At 40.9% G+C, this 23087-nt stretch overlaps 1 pseudogene; it reads left to right on the forward strand.

The window, feature by feature from the left end:
• Positions 1-22515, forward strand: part of LOC142402153 (cilia- and flagella-associated protein 54-like) — a 38738-nt pseudogene extending 16223 nt beyond the window's left edge.
• Positions 22516-23087: the final 572 nt, after the last annotated feature.

The raw sequence follows: 23087 nt of genomic DNA on the forward strand, positions 1-23087 counted from the left end.
AGCTTTCCTTAGGATCCTCAGAATGAGCTGTTTAGTGGGGGTGTGGCCTTACTTACGCCCGTGGTACCATGCGCAAATGTTTTGTGAATCGCTATGGCACGTAGATGGCACGGCAGCCCTATGCCGTAAAACTAGTGAAACCTGTTGAAATGAGCTTACTTTGACAATATGAGGAACTGGTTGCTGAACAACTCTCCTAACACAGTCAAACATCAAGCAAGTGCTACACAAGACAGCAAAAAAGGCGTGCGTGAAGGGGAAAGCAGGAGTGAGGATTTTGACTTTCTCATCTGATTGCTGTGGTTTGCAAAGAAGCACGTAGCGCTAGTGCTGGAACCATGAATGAATCATTATCCTGATGAAATGCAGTGAATTTGCGGATTCATTGTTCTTCAGGAAGCTTGAAGTAGGGGGTTTTGGTCTAAAATGAGCGAGCTAACCATCTCATGGGCATGCAAACACCTCCCACAGCCCAGTTGGCAGAGATAAGTGCTTGCAGATGCTATTAGCTGCATAGCTAACGATACAGACACTTTCTTGTGGTAACAAGCTATATAACTATACTGTACATACAGGAAAGCAACACAATTATAGAGCGTTAAATTACTTACTCGGGAATGAGATCCTTCCCCAAGTGAGGGACGAATGGAGCAGGAGATTGACAGGCGGATCGGTGCGGTGTCTGCAGTGATGTGAGCTCTGCACCGGCCCGTCGTGGTGAAAAAAGAGCTGAGCCAGAAGGCGAATCTCTCGTTTTACCGGTCAATCTATGTTCCTACCCTCACCTATGGTCACGAGCTGTGGGTAGTGACCGAAAGAATGAGATCGCGAATACAAGCGGTCGAAATGAGTTTCCTCCGCAGGGTGTCTGGGCTCTCCCTTATTGGGCTCAGTATTGGCCCAAGTTCTGGAAACATTCGTCGGTGAAATGTTTGGCGCACACATACACAAATCTCTTCAGTTCTGTCGTCACTTTCCCAGAAAAAACAAAATCTGTCCACTGGCTCTTTAGAGGTTCTGATGCAGGAGCTCTAAACAGATTTTTTACATCCATGTACAGAGCAATGAGCTGGCCAAAGAGCTGTGGGCGGGGAAAGGCAGTTTTGGCAAAGCCATATATGGGCTCTGGGAGGAAACAACCTCCACGTCATAAGCGGCGGCTTTCCCGATCAGGCCATCTGCATGGTCACATTTCCAAAGGTGGAGAATAATTTCCAGTGCATGGTTTAGGTCTATCGTCATTTTTAGCCACTGGGGGACCGTAGGCAGGCTAGAGGAACTCATATTAATGTTAAACAACCTTAAAAAGTGAAAATTTCATGCCATGTCTCCTTTAAAGTCTTCATCTAATAGAAAGAAATAGATTTGGTTAGATTCCATATTTACATCCCATTTAACTGGATTTACAACTTAAGACACATGTATTTGTGATATATATCAACACAAATTAGCCAGAAAGTAAAGGCTCTGTAAAAAAGAACCTGCCACAGTATGCATTCATGCATATCTGCCTGTGTGCCTTTTTTGTGGTGACTTTGGTTTACCCAAAGAAATGGCTTGAGGAGGATAAGACTGACTCTTCAGTTCCTCCATGTAGGCCTTACGTGAGCTCAGGAAGCATCAGACGGCGGCTGCAGTGATGGACTGTGGTCGCAGGCTGCTTCAGGAGGTCCATGATGCACAGCTTCTCCTCCAAACTAAGGGTGTAAGAAACACTAAAAAAAAAATCACAATTATCTTCATTATTCACAGATATTAACGGTTTTAATTTGATATTATTTGCAGCTATATCTTCATACTCTTAAAATAAGAGTTTTATTTTCGGGTATCATTTAGTTTTAAATGACATTCTTAGTAATTTAGTGTGTTTCTGTGTTATTTAGTGGAAGAGAGTGGCTCACGCTGCAGTTCATGATCATACAAGCCTACAGCTGGAAGCTCTGCATAGGACAAATAAGGAAAAAGTCCCATCCAAGGCAGCTCTCAACACAGACAACGGTAATGCACATTGATCCAAACCGGGTTTCTTTCAGAGCTTTAAACTGAATCCAGATTTCTTTACGTCTGCAGAGATTCTGCAGCCACCGACGGGCTCTGAGGATCCCACCTCCCCGTACGATCTAATCTCCAGCGGCACGTTGCTGGACGCCTATCACAGCGGTAAGCTGCTTACCCTCGCATGCTTCATCTAATTCACTCCCTCCTGTCTTCTTCATGTTTGTGCGTTCTTGATAGTGATGAAGCTCAGACGCAAGCCCAAGTTTCTTGAGTTTGCTGCGCTGCTCCTCCAGAGGGCCACGGAAGAAGGCCAGCTGGACCTTGTGCTGACCTGGGGTCAAACCATGTTCCAGTTTCTCTCCAGGTCTCCTTTAACACACACAAGACAACGTAGATTAGAGATGTGTTGTTCCACACTCCTGATATGATGCATTTTGCTTTAAGATGTCTTTGTGTTACAGTAAATAAGTCATCTTTCCAATCCAATTGTATTTATAAAGCACTTTACAACAACCTCAGTTGATCGAAGTGCTGTACAGAAAAATAAAAACAAAAAATTAAAAGAATAAAATACAAGAATAAATTATAGATAAATTATGAAATGTATTTAATTTATAATTATAATAATTCTTTAAATGTATTTATATAGTTTAAATTATCTTTGTGTCAGGCGTGACGAGATGATGGGTTTATCCACAAAATATGGGAAAGCAAACAGCAAAAGTAGAAAGAAAGGTAGTTCCCAAGCTCCCAAAGGAAATGAAACGTCCCAGGTGAGGATAAAACCACACAAACACACACGATATTTAAATATCTGCAGGTTGCTATAGAGATACTGCTGATACCCGCCACATTTCTGAATGTAAAACACATAAATATCCTGAGGTGCTTTTTAAAGGAGAACCTGCTGAACCTGATGTCTGTTGTGCGACGCCACAAAAAGCATCTTCAGCTGAGGAGCATTTGCTCTGAGGAGAGCGTTTGGAGATCTCAGCTCAACCACTGCATGGCTCGGGCTCATCTGGCGCTGCTTTATCAGGACCAGCTGCACGGAGGACGCCTGCAGCACAGGTTCAAACTAGGGCTGGGCCAGTTAACTCGTTAATTATTTAACGCCGATAAATATTTTATTGCGCATCAACACAGGTTTTATTTATTTTTTTATTTAAAAAATTTTTTTTTTTAAATCTTTTGTGCCTTTAATTAATGGAAAGTTCAGAGAGACAGGAAGCAGGGGGAAGAGAGAGGGGGAACAACACGCTGCACAGGGCTGTCCAATGCGGTACTTGAACCGGGGCCAGCTGCAGCGAGGACTATAGCCTCTATACATGGGGCGCCTGCTTAACCCACTACCCCACGGACCATCCCTGTTTTATTATTGTAAAAGTCTGTTGCTGTCTACTGTGGAACCGGAAAAGAAAGTAATCGGCGAATCCACCAAACATGGAGAAGGGTACGGAACTTTTACTCGGCCATTTTCATTTTAAAGTTCTTCCAGACGGCGGAGTCGACAGAACCAAAGTCATCTGTAAACACTGCCAAGTTGAATTGTCTTCTCAGCGTAGTAGTTCCAGTCTAAAATATCACTTAAAGGCAAAACACACAACTGATAGCAGCAAGTCATTCAAGGAAACAGACAGTGGAGCGAGGCTTCTACATAAAAACTACAGAAAGATGCTGATGTTAAAAGTGTGTTTGCACAACAAATGTTATGGCACTTTCATTCATATGGCAGCACAGTTCAAATAAAACTAAATGCTAAAAGCTATACACTACTTTTGGATTCATTTTTGGATTTTTGCGTACAAAATGCGATTAATCAGGGAAATCATGTGATTAATTAGATTAATATTTTTCCTTGCCCAGCCCTAGTTCAAACACATGAAATACACACATATTAGCCGTTTCCAGCTGAATTTCCATTCATTTTGAGAGACAATATATTTCATGTGACTTTTGCTCAGGTACAGCCGGTGTAATCCCTTCATCTTCTCTTTGGCCTACTCTGGTGTCCTGGTGAGGAGGAACTCACATCGGCTGCACTCTGCTGACACCGTGTCAGAGAGGGCTTCCTCTCACTGTGGTCTTCGGGGCTATTCGATGACTCCGAACAAAGAGAGGAAGCAGGAGGGTGAGTCAAGTGGCTCACTCAAAAGGTTTGGGGGGAAAAAATCTGTAACTTTCATCACTTAACTGAGGCTTGTTTCCAGCAGTCGGAGTGGATGACTCTGTCAGTGAGGAGAATTGGAAGGAGGGAGAAAGCTCTGGTCACACTGTGGAACAGCAGATGCAGGCACAGAGATGCAATGGTGCCTCACAACTGGAGTCCCTCAACAAAGCTGCTTTACATGTTCAGAGAGCCATGGTACTGCAGATATGTACAAAAGACACAAATGGAGCCATATGAAAACCGTGAATCTTTTCAGCAATGCAAACATACTGCGCCACATGTAAAGCAGGTGTGACGTGTGTTCTTTGTGTGATCTTCTCAGGTGTTGGCTCATCGCGGCAGCCACTGGACGACTCTGCAGTGTGTGTGTCAGAGTCTGTGGGACCAAACCTGCAGAATCACCCTGATGATGCAGAGAGCTGCTCAGCCTGAAGCATCCTCCCTGGTCACAGCCGACCAGCTGCACGCCATCTTCACCCCTCTGCTGGTGCTGGCTACTGATCTCCTCATGGACATGCTGAACAGACTACAGGTCAGTGTCACACATACAGTAGCTACTTATTACCACAAATGTTTAATAAAAACTCATGCAGATCATGAATAGTAATCATAAGATAGTAATAAAAATATCCAGATGTTTTAAAGGTAAAAATAGTTAAGTGTTTATTGTTTAGTTTTCTTCTTCTTGGAATTAAAGCTGAAATTTTACAATAATCCAAAAGTCAAGGGTCTTAAAACAATACCCTAAATAAAACAAAAACTCCAAAACAAATAATTACATCTTAAAGTTAGAGAGTTAATTCAAAACTCAAAACAAAACCAAAACAAAATAAAACAAACCAAGAGGCTTCAAAACCAGTTTTAGTTAAAATAACATAAAACCAAAACACAGGATTCTTCAAAAACAACCCAGCTACAAACAGGTTCTAAAGTAGCCTTCAGAACATACAAAAAACATACGAAAAGTCACAGTCCAGCACAAGCTAATAAAGCTATCCAAATAATCAAACACAAAGGAACACAGCTGTGCCTTCTGGTAGGAAGTGGAGGTTTAAATAGGGAGGCCTCTTCAGCGATTGATTGAGTAGGACTCAACCAGGTAGTGGCAGGAGTAGAGCTGCATCCAGTTCCCTCAGTGGAGACGGCAGGCAGGAACCTACACTTATACAGGAAAAAGAAACATGCAAGGCCACGGGCCGTAACAGGAGTTCAGTGATTTTTCAACTAGAGACTGCCCGAGTCACATGACCTGCGGCTTTCATCTTCATTTTGCCCTCACCAGCTTTGGAGTTTGTATGATTCCGACTCGACCGAAGATGAACTGGAGTCCAGCCTCCACTTCTCGGCCCCCCTGGATGACAGCACCCGGGTGGACCTGCGCTGGGTTCGCACCTTGGTGTTGCACACTCTGGAGCGGCTGCATGACAGCAGCAAATGGGAGAGTCTGGCCCACTTCGCCTTACTCTTCAACTCATATACACGGTAAATAAGACCAGTTTTGTACAGAAATATTAAGATAGATGGGGATGATTAAAGAGGAGTTCAAAATCTCCAGAAGTTGGTGTGCTGTCAGGCTTTCTGTCGCCACCATGATATAAACACACACAAAAACAAAACACCCAAACTCTCAGCTGATGACACGGTTTCCCTTCTAAATGTCTGCCCCAGGGATCGTTACGCCCTGATCACAGTTCCTCTGCTGGTGCACGCTCAGAGGAGGCTGCTTGCAAGAGTTGGTTCTCTGGGAGGACCTGCGGTCCCACAACCACACCATGTGATGACCCAGAGAGTCACTGGCAAACAGGTAGCACAGACAGAACCCACACCCAGAAATGTAATCAGGTTTCATGTGATGCAGCACTGTGGTCAGAAGTCAAAATGCAGTCATTCAAACCAGCTATCACAATTGTTTCATAGAGATTTTTTTACCACACTGCAGGATAAATTCATCAATTTTTGTGTTTGATTTGTTTTTTCTTTCTTTCTAATATTTCAATAATTATTCAACGGAAGCTGTAAAAAAAAAACCCTAGTTGTCATTAAGCAGCACATAATCTCTTCTCTGTGTGTGTTTTTGGTGCTGCCTATCCTGCATTGCAGATAACGTACAGAAGTTACGCAGGCGTCCAGCTGCTCAGTGGGTGGACCCCTAACTCTGCAGAGCTGCAGTCCAGCCACAGAAAAGCAGCACGTACAGTCTCCACTCCCAGAGATGCTGGTTCGCTGAAAGGTTCGAACAGACAAGCAGATTCACTTATATAGAATTACATTTTAAACTCACACAAAAAGGTTTTTATTGTGGTCAAGTGTTGATCTCTGAAATAATTGGATGACACTGGATGATTTGAATGGTACGGAAGCCCAGAGCGACGTGGTACGTATAATTTTTTTTTTTATGGTTTTCTCGAGATAACGAGTTAATTTACCGATGGTTTTCGAGGCCACTTTTTCTCCCCAGTCCACCCCTGTTTATATGTGTTTATATGTGTTTCTGGCAAAGGAGTACCCATTTTTACCCCCTTTCATTGAAAACTGAATAAAGTAGCCAATGAATCAAGCATGGAATGTGGAGCGTTTGTGTAACATTTCTGCTGTGAAAAAGCACAAAGCAAATCCCGCTGGTGTGACAAGCATTTCGTTTTCTCAAGATAACGAGTTATTTATCTCGTTATCTCGAGAAAAAACAATAATGGCACCTCTGGTGCATCATTCGGTAACCATGGAGACGGCCTGGTTCCCTCAGCTGGTCACTGATGAAGTTGACTACATCAGCAGGATCACTGAGGTGTAAACGCCTGTTGAGCTGCAGTCGAGCCGGCCATGTCTTTAAATGAGGCGGGCTGATATGAAAGTTATCTCAACAAGACAAACAAACTGCAGTTTCAGCCTGTTAGACCTCGACAGAAATAAAATCTGATGCGTTGATCTATGTTCTCCAAAATCTGACATTTTCGGCTTGAGTCCGTTCTTGGAAAGGCTTTAAGAACACGGAGAAACTGATCATGAGCATTCAAGAAAAGATATCTCGTGATCTGTAAAAAGTTTATACGTACCACGTCCGCTCTGGGCTTCCGTAGAATGGTGCTGTTCTTGAATATAAAGACCAAACAAAGTGAAATGTTGTGTCTCTCAGGTGCAGAGACGCAGCGCTCTAAGACACTCGTGTGCGTTCCTCTTGATGTCGAAGACACGCTGAGTTGTTATCGTCAAGCTCTGGAGAAAAGACCGCATTGTCTTCAAGTTTTCCAACACAGTCGCTCATTATTGGTGCTGCTTCTGGCGTACACTCAGCCCTGTGAGTCCAATGCTGATTGACTAACACACACACACACACGCATGCAACCACAGTGAAAACTCTGCACTACTTGTGTCCCACTTCAGGCTTTGTGCCACATCACGGTCCGGCCAGAGGCCTCAGCCGCTCAGCAAGCCAGGTGGACTTCAGTCCCATGGTTGTACCCACTCCAAACATCCAACCCTGTGACCTCACTTTGGAGGACTTCAGTACTCCGAATGCCATCTATGGCCTTCCTATCAGCTCTGACCACATACCAACTGTTGCTGCCGCATACTCCAACTCAATCAGTAAGCACACAAAAATACTTTGTATAAATCAGGCATGTGCCTGAAAGTAGAATAGAAAAATACTTTATTCATCCCCCAATGGGGGAAATTCAAATTAGTTAAGAAGCTCAAAAAATTATTAATTTTTACAATGATTTTATATAAACAACAACAATAATAATAACAATTCTAATAAAAATACTACTACTGAATAATAATAATAATAATAATAATAAATGACTAAATAAATTTAAAACATTTATTTTAAAAGTAGGCAGCTGTTGGGATGGCGAATTATGAGTTTTACAGAGAAGTAGTTAAATGACAAAAGGTTCGAATTGGATTAATTATAGCTAATGATAGCTTATAAAAAACAACAAAATAAACTACCATAGCTATGCAGATGACACGCAGATATACATTACAATGTCACCAGGAGACCGAGGCCCCGTACAGGCTCTTGGTAAAAGCGTTGAGGAGATTAATGACTGGATATGCCACAACTTTCTCCGGCTAAACAAAAACAAAACTGAGGGAATTGTCTTTGGAGCCAAAGAGAAACGATTACACATCACCACAGAACTTCAATCTGTACACCCAGAAACTACCAACCAGGCCAGAAATCTGGGGGCAGTGATGGACTCAGACCTAAATTTGGAAAAACACATTAAGGCAGTAACAAAGTCAGCCTACTATCACCTTAAGAATATATCAATATATATATATATATATATATTACGTTAATGGAAAAGATTAGTACAATAAAAATGAATGTTTTACCACGATTTTTATTTTTATTTCAAAATATACCACTTTATATACCACATACAAGTTTTAAATACTGGGATAGCTTATTGAGAAGATTTTTATGGGATGAAAAGAAGCCAAGAGTTAAACTTAAAATTTTGCAACAGAGGAGAAGGGAAGGGGGGCTTGCGTTACCAAATTTAATTAACTACCACTATGCAGCACAGGTTAAATTAATTGTAACTATGTTGAACAAAGGACTGTGCCCAAAATGGAAAAAAATAGAGACATCCTTGGTTGGTAACTTAAACAAACTTTTCACCACAAAGCAGATGAAAACAAATAACTCTGTAGTAAATAATACTGTTAAAACTTGGAGAATAATATGTAAGAGTATAAAAATCAACGAAGGAGATCTGACTTGTTTAAGAGAAATACAGAATGACCCAGATTTTACTCCAAATAAACTGGATAATGCCTTTAAGAACTGGGGGAATAAAGGCCTCATTATGCATTGCCAAATGTTCAGTGACACTGGAGTAGATCCATTTGAAAATATAGCGAGAGTATATCAGCTTCAAAACAATCAATTCTATCGGTATCTGCAGCTCAGGAATTACCTTAATGAAAAAGTTCAGCTAAAAAGTTCTCAAGATTTACATTTACTAATACAATTCATGGCCAGAAAATGCCAGAGCGAGAACACTCAACGTGCAACTGGACAAATATATAACATTCTACAGGAATACGGGGCTGAAAAGTTAGATCACATTAAGGATAAGTGGGAGCAGGATTTGAACAAAACTATTAGTGAAGAGGAATGGAAAAGGTGTCTGAAAGATACCAACACCTATACAAGATCCCCCTACTGGCAGGAGTATGCCTGGAAGATAAATATTAGATACTTCTTAACACCATCAATAATAGGTAAATACGCACAAACCAATACCAGCTGCTGGAGGGAATGTGGTGTAAACTACGCTGATTATACACATATATTTTACTCTTGTGATAAACTTGACAAATATTGGCAAGCGGTTCAACATCTTATGCGAGAAAAATTAAGTAAGGAAGTGTCAATACAAGAACATTATGCTATTTTGGGCATAATACCAGAAGGATTGGAAAAGGAACACCTCTACCTGTTTTGGGTCTTTAGAATAACAGCACTTAAACAAATAACAAGAAATTGGAAAAAAATACAACCACCGAGTACAGATAAGTGGCTGGAAAGTATAGAAGAAATGAGAAATATGGAAAGAATAATGTATAGACTTAATAATAAAGAAAATGTATATGACAAAAAATGGGCCCTTTACAATGAGGAGCCATCTTAAACCACCCTCATGAGAAATTAATACTCAATACTCAATTCATATTTATGCATACCCTCTGCAGTGTATTTTGGTTAAATTGGTTACTTATTTAAGTTTTTCTTTTTTTTTTAGATTAATTGTTATTTTGTTTATGGGGGTTTAGACATGAGTGTGTTTGTATATAGATGGGCGAATGCATGTGTGTGAGTGTGTGTGTGTATGTGAGGGGGGGGGGGGTGCTAGAAAGAAGGGGAGGGATGGGGGATTGTGAGTGCATGTGGATGCATTTATGCTGATGAGAATGTGGGTGTAGGTGTGGATAGATGAACATATGCTGATGCATTTATATGGGTGTGAATGTGGGCGTATGCGTGGATGGATGGATGTATGCTTGGAGATGGGAGGGGAAGAGGGGTTAGAAGGGCGGGAGGGTTTAAGAGTGCATGTACATTAAAATGAAGAGGAATACTGCTAAGCACAGGTTAAATTGCATACATAGGTGCATGCATTGCATTGGTACATATTTATGTTTGGGTTTTTTTTTTTTTTTTGTGTTGTATTTAATGCATATTTTACTATTACTATGATTATTAGTATTTATTTTTTGTTTACTTATTTGTTTGTTTATCATGATTATGACTCATATTTTATTTAGTCTATTTCACGGGTGGGGAAGGTGGAATGCACATAAGGGGAGAAAAAAAAAAAAGAGAAAATGTGTTCACAAATGAATTATCATGACTGTTTGTGAAGTGATTGAGACCTGAATGAACACAATAAAGTATTAAAAAAAAAAAAAAAAGAATATATCAAGGTTAAAGGATCTGATGTGTCAGCAGGACCTGGAAAAACTAGTCCATGCATTCATCTTTACAGGTCTACCTAAAATCTGCAGCTCATTCAGAACTCTGCTGCTCGAGTCCTCACTGAGACCTCAGAGCTGGACCACATCAGTCCAGCTCTGAGGTCTTTACACCGGCTGCCTGTCCATCAGAGGATAGACTTTAAAGTTCTGATGCTGGTCTATAAAGCTCTGAATAGTCCAGGACCAAAATACATCAGTCACCTCCTGACCCAGTATGAACCTTCCAGACCCCTCAGGTCATCTGGATCCGGTCTTCTATCAGTTCCCAGAGTCAGGACCAGACATGGAGAAGCTGCATTCAGCTTCTATGCTCCACATGTCTGGAACAAACTCCCAGAAAGCCTCAGATCAGCTGAAACACTCAGTGTATTTAAGTCCAGGTTGAAGACACACCTATTTTCAGCTGCGTTTGAATAAAGCTCCAAATCTGAAGCTTGGTTTCACTGGAAAAAATGCCCCTCCAAAAATAAGTTAAAAAAACAACAAATACAAGACATTTTTGTCAAAAAAATCTGCCAATGAAACTAGTGAAAATCGGCTTGTCAAGATTTCTTGAAATAAGATGTGATATTTTAGCCTAGCAAGCCAGACCCGTACAGCAAAAAGCCCGGGAGCAAATTCAATTTGCGGTCGCTAGGGGCGTCTAGATTTCTAGGCTAGTGATATTTAGGACTTTTGAGATAAAAGTGATCTTGAAATTAGCTTAAAAACCTCTTCAAATGTGTTTCATATGATATGTGACTCAAAACAATTTGTTTTCAAGACTTTTTCATTTAACAAGATATTCCAGATGTATTGTCTTCAAACAAGTCCCTATATCTGTCTGAAATAGTACTTGTTAGGCATTTGTGTCTTATATTAAGTGTAATGAGATATTTTGACTAGAAATGAGACAAATATACTTGGTAAGACTTTGATTATTTTTCAGTGTTTCAAAACTTAATCAGATTTTAACTACTGATTACTGACTACTTATTTCTTTCTTTTTTGTTTAAAATTTAAATCATGCTTTTTATTTCTACTGTTTTAATATATCTGTAAAGCACTTTGAATCACCTCGTTGTTGAATAAACCTGCCTTGCCTAATCATGTGCTCAGTGATCTGACTTTTTCATCCAACTTTTCCTCAGAGTATCTCCAGGCCAATGGTCATGACTCCCTTCGAGTTCTGGCTCTGCATGAACTGGGGAACCTGCAGTTCTACACCGGAAACACACGGTTGGCAGAAACCTCTTTCCTGTGTGTGTTGGAGCGAGCCCGCAGCCTTTTTATTGGCTGAACGTGTAAACCGTGATCGTCCTTGTTTGTTTCTTCTCCAGGGCGGCGCACTCATGCTGGAGTAGAGCTGTAGATTGTGCCTTCCAGAGTTCAGGCGTTGTGGAGAAGTGGGACAGCGCGTCCTTTGGCTCCGTGCAGGAGACGGTAAAACAGGCTGGCGTTTGGGGGTGTCTGCAGGCTGCTGTGCTCACAGCAAAGATAGCGCAGTAGGTTCAGCTGACATGTGAAGGTGTGCGCTGCAAGCATGCGTCTCTTAAGCCAAACTGAGATATATTTTGATCTCCAGGTTCATTTTAACTTCTGATATCAGTCAGCGAACCAGGTGCTCTCTACTGTCTGCTCACCTCTTTAAGGTAATCCTTCCAACGGGTGCTGATATACGTTCTCACAGAGATGGTTTCTACCTGTGTTTGTGTCCATTTTCCAACTGTAAGCACTTTTAAATCCAGGTTAAAAACATTTCTCTTTCGGTGTGCTTATGGTTGAGTTTTGATTGCTTTTAACTGTGTTTTAATTTTTATTCTATTTTTTTCCTCTTTAAATTGCTTGTTTTTATGCTGTTCTTTTAAATGCCTCGTCTTTATGTAAAGCATATTGAGTTGCCTGAGGTATGAAATGCGCTGTATAAATAAAGATGCCTTGCCTTGGCTTGCCATTATGACATGTTTGTGTGTGTGTGACTAACCTCCTCAGAGCGTGCTGTGCTGCTCAGTGGCTCAGCCCCGAGCCGACCTCCATTATGCGTCCCACAACGTGGGCGATGAGCTCCTGCCTGGGGTCGACCTTTTCTCTGAGACCTGGAGGGTCCACCTCGGCACCACCGTAACGAGCCTCAGCTTCATTTGTAACTGGCTGTTCAATGCAGGCTACTGCGTCACGGTAAACGCGGTCTTTGTTTGAAGTTTCCGGTCTGAAGATAAACAAGTGGCCCAGTGTGAAGGTGTGTTTTTTTGTTGCAGCTTCTGCCCGTACTCGCCCTTTATCTTCACTTTGTGGGGCACGTGTGCAGAGATGTGCAGCGCACTGTTGAAGGCAGAATCCTCAAGGTCAGTATTTTCTTTCCACTGGCTTCCAGTCAGTCACAGAATAGATTTTAAAGGCCTGCTGATGTTCAGAGAATATAAAGCCAGCAGAGCTCTTAGATCCAAGGACTCAGGTCAGCTGGTCCAGTCCAGAGTCCAGACTAAACATGGAGAAGCAGCATTTAGCTGTTATGCTGCAAACAAGTGGAACAAACTGCCAGTGGAGATTAAACTTTCACCAAATGGAGACATTTTTAAATCCAGGTTAAAAACATTTCTGTTCTCATGTGTCTATGCATGAAATCTGCACGATATCTTTGAACTTATCTGGACTGTTGCTTGTTTTTAAATTCATTTCAATTATTTTATTTGTTTCTCTTTATATTCTTTTATGTATTTTAATGCTTCTTCCACTCCCTGCTGCAATGCTTTTATTTTATGTGAAGCACTTTGAATTGTTTTGGACATGAAATGTGCTACAAATAAATTTGATTTGATTTGAGTATTTGAGTTTTAGTCTGCCGGCTTTGTTCTGCAGGTTCGTGCTCTGACACAGCTGCGTCTGTTCACCGAAGCTCTGATGGAGGCAGTTCATCTCACACTGGGAACCGGTGTCTTTCTGCCTTATGGACCCTACATTCCCAAAACAAATCTCCACGTAGGTCTACCAGCGTTTTTAGGGTTCTTTTATTTTCCGTCCTTTTGTGTCCTGGTACTGGAGAAACTTCTGGACAGATTTGATTCCTTTAACTTGTGTTTATAATCTGTTGGTTTGTGTGTCTGCTTCTTTCTCTGAGGCATTCGTGCGCCCATCACTTTTGGATCTTTGTCTAAATTTGTCTTGTTCTGATATAAAAAATATTTCCATGCTGACTCTACCAAACTCTGCATACAAGCACAGGAAGCTTGCTTCTATATTCCATAATCGCAGCTTATTTTGTCGTTATGCAGCCTGTGAAGACATTCTACAGCAACAAGTCTCTTCTGGACAACATAGAGGTACTTTCTTCACGATTTCTTTAGATATAGAGACATTTCAGTGGGATTCTGTGAGGATATTCTCGGAAAAACGTCAAATTAAATCTAAATTAAGAATCAGAAATCCTCTTTGAAAGGAAGAAGCATTATGTGCCACTTTACAACCACCTGGTTTTAGTTTAGCAGATGTGCTGAGGTGGCTGCAGCTGGTAAGGTCCAGGCTCACTTATGTTACCTGCCCAGTAAATATCAGATCAGCTGACCACGTGGCCACAGAATTGGTTTCTTGTGGATGTAATTTGTGTGTTGTGTGTGTGTCAGGCTTTGGAAGAACTTGTGAGGTGTGACTTTACTCCAGAAGTGCGCACACTGTACGGTCCCACGCTGTGTGCCAGATTCAACCTCGCTCGCACTCAGCTCGTCCTGGCGCTCTCCAACTCCGTGCGTGGCTGTCCTGTGTCAGGTTTGTAAGGCAGAATAATTCTTCTATTCACATAATTAGGAGGATTTTATTGGTTGGATATTGTGACATTTCTGGAGTGAAACAAATGAGTTTGTGCATTAATAGACATAAATACTGCTCTACATCTGTGCACTGACTCTTCACATTCACCCTTAATATAACTCGTGCCCAGAGGTGGAAAGAGTGCTGACAATTTGTACTCAAGTACAAGTACTGTTACATTGCTTAAACTGTACTCAATTACAAGTAAAAGTACTAGTGTTAAAAAATACTTAAGTAAAAGTACAAATTTCACACAGGCTCACCAGAACTGGACAATAGAAGATTGGAAAAACGTTGCCTGGTCTGACGAGTCTCGATTTCAGTTGCAGTTGAATTATTGGCGGAACGGAAAATTTCCGCTTTCCGCGAACGCATCAATTTCCGCTAACGCGTAAACGGACCGGAAATTAAATTTCCGCTAGTGCTAGCCAATAGTAAGGCAAGGCCAGGCATCTTTATTGATATAGCGGATTTCATACCACAGGCAACTCAATGTGCTTTACATAAAGACAAGGCATTTAAAAGAACAGCATAAAGCAGCATAAAAACAAGCAATTTAAAGAGAATAGAAATAGAATAAAAATTAAAACACAGTTAAAAGCAATCAAAGAAGAGGGGAAAAAAGAAAAATATAAACTCAACCATAAGCACACGGAAAGAGAAATGTTTTTAACCTGGATTTAAAAGTGCTTACAGTTGTGGCTGATTTCAGTTCTGCTGGTAGTTTGTTCCAGTTGTGTGCAGCATAACAGCTAAAAGCTGCTTCACCGTGTCTAGTTTGAATTCTGGGCTCCACTATCTGACCTGAGTCAGCAGATCTCAGAGCTCTGCTGGGTTTATACTCTGCTAGCATGTCATTCATGTATTCTGGACCTAAACCATTCTGTGATTTGTAGACGAGCAGCAGAACTTTAAAATCTATTCTGTATCTGACCGGGAGCCAATGTAAAGACTTGAGAACTGGGGTGATGTGATCTGATCTCTTTGTTCTGGTTAAAACTCGGGCTGCAGCGTTCTGAATGAGCTGCAGCTGTTTGAGACTCTTTTGGGGGAGTCCAGTCAGAAGACCGTTACAGTAGTCGAGTCTGTTGGAGATGAAAGCATGAATCAGCTTCTCCTGATCTGTTTGGGACATGAAACCCTTCATTCTGGATATGTTCTTAAGTTGATAAAAGTCTGATTTGGTGACTAGTACCGGCTTAACTTGCCTTCAAAGCAAGAAATTTAACGTTTTAACGCAAAATTAGCTTTTTAGGAAAGATTAATGTTCTATACGTTCTATAAATGTTCTAAATATTCTATAAACATGTCAAACACAGTGAAGATGCCGTGTTGATGTGAGAGGTCAGAGGAGAATGGGCAGACTGGTTCCAGATGTTAGGAAGCAGATGAGGGAAAAGGACTGAAAATTTGTACTCAGATTTGTACAAAGTACTCTTCTCAAAAACTACTCAGAGTATTAATTACTTTTTAACCGATGGATATTTTATTGCATCGTCAGTAGCAGACATTTGATTGGATCCACCTGTATGAACCCCCCCACCGCTCATTGCTGACAGAGTGACTATGGACCCAAACGTCTTTTATGCACCAAGTGGAAATGTGTTTCAGATCCTGAGGAAGCTTTGGGCAACACAACGAGCTGTTTGGTGAACTCAGAAGGCCTTGAACAGGACAGCCTGGACTCAGAGGAGCCTAAAGGTTTCACTCTTTATCGTAAGAAGGAGAAACTCACCCCGGAAAGGATAAAGGTCAGACCTGTAGGAGATTTCAGTTCCTGTTATTAATGTTTTATTTTGCTGAAATGTGTTTTACACAATGAAGAACTAACTACAACTCTTACATCAATAGTAAAAATGTATTATAAATACATCCAGATGAACTTACAAGATGCTTTTTTATGGATGATCATTGATGTTTTAGATGAGTGATGATAGTTTATTCTTTTTTCATCCCGACATGAACTGTTGAATGAAAGAGAATTGTCCCACAATCTTTCTATTTTTGTATTAATTCATTACTTTTTCTTGGACAAAAACCTTTGTTTCTCCGTCTTTTCTACTTACCGTAATGTCACATGAGTTGTGTCCATCAGAATAAAGAGAATAATGCTGATCAGAGTTCAGTTAAGAAAGAAACGACACGCTGGGTCCTCCTCTGTTAGTGCTATCAGAGCTTTAAAAGCTTCAAATCACGTTTAAGGAAGGTGATAGATCCTGTGATGCATTACTCAGCCAAAAACTGTGCCAATGCTGTGCTGATGAAGTATTAAACCATCATTTAACCAAATGCTTCATGCTTTTTTCTGTAGTTACTGTTCCGCAGCGCTGCATCCTCGCTGGTCTTGCCGTGATCAGTCTCCTTTTGATGTTACAGCTAACGAGCGAGTTAAAGGATCTGCTGTCTCCATAGGGCCTTTCTTAGGGAGCCTGTATTGAGCTGTTATTCTTGGAGCCTTTCTGGCCCATGTTCATGCATATTCTTCACCTCCACTGTTGTAGTTTTTGCTCCTGGAAGGCGCGACCTCCATGTTGTGCTCCATCAAACAGCAGCTCGCATCTCATTCCTACAACGAAGCGGAGAACCTGGAGCTGACAATAGAATCCAATCTTCTTAAAGCGGACCTCTACCTGCAGCAGAGACAACCTGCACTCAGGTACAATGACCTTATATATATATATATATATATCTATATATATATAGATATATATATTCAATTCAATTCATTTTTATTTATATATAGCGCCCAATACAACAAATGTCATCTCAAGGCACTTAAATAATAAAGTCCAATTCAAGCCAATTGGAATTCAATTCATTGTAATCATAATTGTTTATAAAAGAATCCAATTAATTCATATAGAGCCAATTCAAAAACAGTTTCCTAGCTAAGGAAACCAACAGATTGCACTGAAACTTGTCTTCAGTCCAATCTCCCGTCCTGAGCGTGCCTGAGGCGACTGTGGAGAGGAACAACTCCCTTTGAACAGGAAGAAACCTCTGGCAGAACCAGAACCAGGAAGGGTGGCCATCCGCCTCCACCAGCTGGGGGCTGAGAGGACAGAAAAGAGGGAAAAAACCACTGTAACACCATTCAAAGGATATCTGTTGGAACAGGGAAACACGAGTTAATGACCACAATAATGTCACATGTACATAATATCATTTGAGAAATTAAACGGGGGAAAAAGAGAGTAAAGTGAGGAAAGGTGTGACAGATGAGGCCCCCCAGCAGTCTGGGCCTATAGCAGCTTAACTATGGGATGTTTCAGGATCATCTGAGCCATCCCTAACTATAAGCTTTATCAGAAAGGAAAGTTTTAAGTTTTAAGCCCCAAACTGGCAGCTGGTCCACAGAGAGGGGCCTGATAACTGAAGGCTCTGCCTCCCGTTCTACTTTCAGAAACTCTGGGAACCTCAAGTAAACCTGCAGTTTGGGAGCGAAGTGCTCTGTTGGGAAAATATCTTACAATGAGATCTTTAAGATATGATGGAGCTCGGTCATTTAGAGCTTTAAATATATGTATAATTATATATATATATATAAATATATGGGGGGGTTAACAGGTCTGAAATAACCATTTTGATGTGTTCCCTCAGCTCTGAAATCGCAGCCTCATCTTTGGTGCTGCTGCAGGCATCGCCCGTCATTCTGAGAGGATCCAAGCCTGAGAGTAAACAGGTACAACATTTATATGAATTAACTCCAGAATGAAACTGTTTCAGTTTGATGTAAAAATAAAACAACAACCATGACAACATCAGGAAAGTGGAACCTCTATGCCTGTTAGCGTCTGATATGTGATGGTGTCAGGTATTTTCCTTTAACGTCTCCACATTTACTGAAGCAGCTGAGTTTAGTGTATGCATGTGTTCACATGTGTTATATCCTGCCTAAAGGACACAGAAGACTGCAGTGTGTCAAACAACCTGCATGGGGACGACCCCAGAGCTGTGGAGGCCGGAGAGAGAGTTGGAACGTCTTTGTGGCTGCGCTGCCGCTTGGCTCTGATCCACAGCCTGGCTGCAAGCACCTCTGACACTGTGGCCTCTTTCCCTGGTCTGCTTCGGTGGTGGATTCCTTTGGGGTTTATTCAAACTACTGCTGGATCTTCACTTAGAAAAAACACGTCTGTTTTAGGTTGTTCATCACATAAAGATACATATGTGTATATATATATATATATATATATATTTATTAGGGCTGGGCTAGTTAACTCGTTATTATCGCGTTAACTCGTTAATTATTTAACGCTGATAAATGTTTTATCGTGCATTAACGCGGGTTTTATTATTGTAAAAGTCTGTTGCTCACAGGCTTTTATTTTGTAAAAGTCTGTTGCTGTCTGCTGCGGAACCGGAAAAGAAACTAATCGGCAGATCCGCCAAACATGGAGAAGGGTACGGAACTTTTACTCTGCCATTTTCATTTTAAAGTTCTTCCAGACGGCCGAGTCGACAGAACCAAAGTCATCTGTAAACACTGCCAAGTTGAATTGTCTTCTCAGCGTAGTAGTTCCAGTCTAAAATATCACTTAAAGGCAAAACACACAACTGATAGCAGCAAGTCATTCAAGGAAACAGACAGTGGAGCGAGGCTTCTACATGTCAGAACGCGGCTGGAAAGGAGGACTCAGATGCAGAAAATCCAAATAAGGCAGGGTTTATTTGGGATGTTTCAACCACCAATACGACATGATAAAATAAAGAGCTATGAAAATACTTTTATATATATATATATATATATATAAAACTTAATAAATAAAAGAGGAAAACAAAAATAACTAAATGCACTCCTACAAAACCGGAGGCTCTACAAAATCGAGAAACGTAATCTATAACAAAAATTCACTCCTATAGGAGGCAATCAAAAGGCTATGAAAAACTTAGACTAGATTATCAAACTTAATGAATAAAAAAATCACTCGCAAGGAGGCTTGAAATCGAGGCTAGGAAAACGCACGAACAAGGCAAGAATATCTTTGGCTATGGCAGGCTTGGGTGAACGAAAAGACGAAACACTCAGGCACAAGACAAAGGGAGACGCAGACTATAAGACACATGAGGGGAAACAGGTGGACACAATCAGGAATCAGGGAAGACACTCCAACAGGTGACACATGAGGAAGGACAAGTGACCTGAAACAAGAGGAGAGTTACTTTTCAAAATAAAACAGGAAATGACAAAACATGGAGACAAGACAAAAATCCCAACTTGACCTCACCGTGTGACGCTACATAAAAACTACAGAAAGATGCTGATGTTAAAAGTGTGTTTGCACAACAAATGTTATGGCACTTTCATTCATATGGCAGCACATTTAAAATAAAACTAAATGCTAAAAGCTATACACTACTTTTGGATTCATTTTTGGATTTTGCGTACAAATGCGATTAATCTAATTAATCACATGATTTCCCTGATTAATCACGATTAAACATTTTAATCGTTGCCCAGCCCTAATATTTATATGTTGAATCAAACTGAAAACCAAGGATTTTAAGGACCTTGAAATTACAATGTAATAAAATGTGGTTAGTGTTCAATCTTCTTATAAATGCTACATAGTGGTTGTAAATAAGTGTGATTGAATTAGTTTTTATTGTGTGTGCGTTGGAAATGGTCTTTTACAGGTATGAACACTAATAAAGACTTAGCTCGCTTGTTAAGAGAGGGTCTCGATGAATGTGTACGATGGGGAGACCGTGATAACCGAGCCCTGCTGATGGTGGAGGAAGCAGAACTGGAAGTGCGCAGAGGCCAGACGGATGGCGGCATAGCAACGCTGCAGGTGCGATCACAAACACGCCTAAAGTAGAATTCTTTTGTAGAAATTAAGAAAATCACATCGCAGCCTATGGTACACATGGGTTTCCCATTCATGTTCATAATTCAATTCAATTCAGTTTTATTTATATAGCGCCAAATACAACAAATGTCATCTCAAGGCACTTAAATAATAAAGTCCAATTCAAGCCAATTGGAATTCAATTCATTGTAATCATAATTATTTACAAAATAATCCAATTCGTTCATATAGAGCCAATTCAAAAACAATTTCCTAGCTAAGGATACTGCCCTTGAATCCTTTCATTTCAATAACAAACAATGAAGAGGTCCATCTCTTCCCTTCTTCACCTGGTTTGATCATTTTGGTTAAAATGAAAGATTTTCACCATTTTTTTTTAATTGATTTTCCCATGTCGGCATGTAATGAAACTTGATGCATCATCAGTTTTTTTTCTACAGATGACAAATAAGAACATTAAGAAATCTGCAGCTTGCTGAATCTGACTGTAACTGAAGGGATAAACGTATAATGCAATCACTTTTATTATGCATTAACTATAAGATGAACGGTTTAAACGGGCCAGAAGCCAAAATCTTATTTTATTTGTGTTTATTTCACCGAACGAAACTTTTTCTGCCTGCTGTTCAGGCACAGAAATGTGGGTTTTTTTGTATTTACAGAACTGTTCAAACTGTTCAATGATCAGAAACTTAACTCGTATGAGATAATTAATGCAACTCAGCTGCTCCGTGTGTCCGCCTGCATGCAGGAAGCAGTGAGGCTGCTGTCAGGACGGACATGCATGCCTCCGGGTTGCATCGTGACTCTGGCTCGAGCCACTTTGATGCTCAGCCATCTGAGAGGAGTGAAGAGCAGGAGTCTTCTCCAGCTGACGCAGAAACTCCTGTTGAAGCAGGTGCACCATCAGACATTCTGTCAGTGCTTTGGAAGGAGGCAAATTCAATAACATCCACGTTCAACTGTCTCTCTGCCTCTTTCAGCTGTGTGTCTTTGGTCAAAGTGTGATGGTGGCTGATGGGAACGTTTGTTTCTCTCCTCCTGGACCCAGCAACATCTACCTCCCTTACCTCGACGTACTGAATGAAATCACTTTGCAGATTGGTAAAAGTTTAATTGGTTAAAGTTTTACCGGTTCACAGCTTTGAAGGGGTTTAAATGCTTAATTTTTAGTATATACAAAGACAACATCAAACTTAAAGAACATTCGACGAACGACATACAAGAGGCGGTCTGGTGTTGGATGACTTAAAGGGACAGTTCGCCTCTTTTGACATGAAGCTGTATGACATCCCATATTAGCAACATCATTTATGAACATTTTCTTACCCCCTGCTGCGTCCTGTGAGCAGAATTCCAGCCTCGTTTTGGCGTTGACGAAGGTAGTCCTCAAAACAATATGCGTTCAACAGAGTAATACATTTGCATCACAAAATGGTTCTCCAGGAAAAAGTCAGACCTCGCAATCGCTTGGCCCTATTTTCTCTCCCTTCATATCAGCCTGCTCCCGACAGCCGTGTCTGTTACGGTGTTTTATTCCTCGGAAGCAGGGGACTGCTCGGTCTGCACTTCGGTCAGCACGGTCTACAAAACTACACAAAGAAAACGGCTGTAACGACTCATCATCCAGAGAATTTGAATGCAACATTTCCTGCAGTCCTTTCTGTATGTAACTAACCCACCAAAGGAGAGCCGGCGTCCCTCCTACTGCGTACGCTGCTAAGGACGTAAACTAACCACATTTTAACCTCAGTCAGGTGATTGTTACTGTCTGAGAGCCAGAAGTGTGATAGTTTCATGTAGCTTGCTTTGATGAATTCTCCCAAACCTGAAAAATATTCATTGATCTCTTAATTAACTTCTTACAAATGGAAACTAGTCAATTTGGGGGCATTATTGCTTGAAAAAATGTCCGAATTTTAGAAATGATTTTCCTCTCAGACACACCAACTGCATCTGTTTCTGCAGGTTCCATCTCCAATCTCTGCAACATGGAAAGGCCTCTCTCTGTCCAGTCATCACAATCCTCTCTCAGGAAGAGTCCAAACCTGACCGAGGCGGGCTCTCAAGCCATTTCTTCTCTGAGCAATCCAAACACTTCCGGTCCTCAGTGACATTTCTCACCTCGTGGTGCTCCGACTATGGACTCAAATCCACTGTATTTATGTTGTTTGTTAAGAAAAACAAGATTTTTATGAGCAACCTTGTGTCATGACAGTGTTGTGCTTGGTTCCAGGCTATAACAGGTTTGTTACTGATATACTGGAACAATGAGACAGAAATCATAATATTGATCTGAAGACCGGTTCTGGTCACCTTTAGAGAAAACACTGAAGTTCTACATGTTCATAGGTCTTATTTACATGAGACAACAACAAGAGCTGGAAATAAACATTGTCTTTAGATATCAGTTGAGCTACAAAGCAAACTGGATCTTAGCTGGTTAAATTATTCACATTGTGATGGACCTGAACCAGCCAACGACGTGACTGTAAAAACTGAATAAGAACAGCGTTAAGTGCCTTTGGGAAAACTTGTGATACCTGCTGTTGGTTTGAAACTGCAGCATGGGAGTCTCATAATTTGGAAAAGACGATGATTTTGTGGGTCCGTGATATGTAAAATACTTGAAAGAGACCAAATGGCAACAAAGAGATCCAAAACTGTCATAAAGGAACATGATTTCCCAAAGTAGACACAGAATGACGACAGGAAGATAAAAAGCATGCTACAAAACAAATGATTCAGTATTCATTCAGATTCAAAAGTGATGAATGAACCACAGAAAATATGATGATGCAAGATGTCCGCAAAGATATACAAAAGGAGGAATA

Source organism: Odontesthes bonariensis, chromosome 16 (genome assembly GCF_027942865.1).
Source record: "Odontesthes bonariensis isolate fOdoBon6 chromosome 16, fOdoBon6.hap1, whole genome shotgun sequence".
Lineage (NCBI taxonomy): Eukaryota > Metazoa > Chordata > Actinopteri > Atheriniformes > Atherinopsidae > Odontesthes > Odontesthes bonariensis.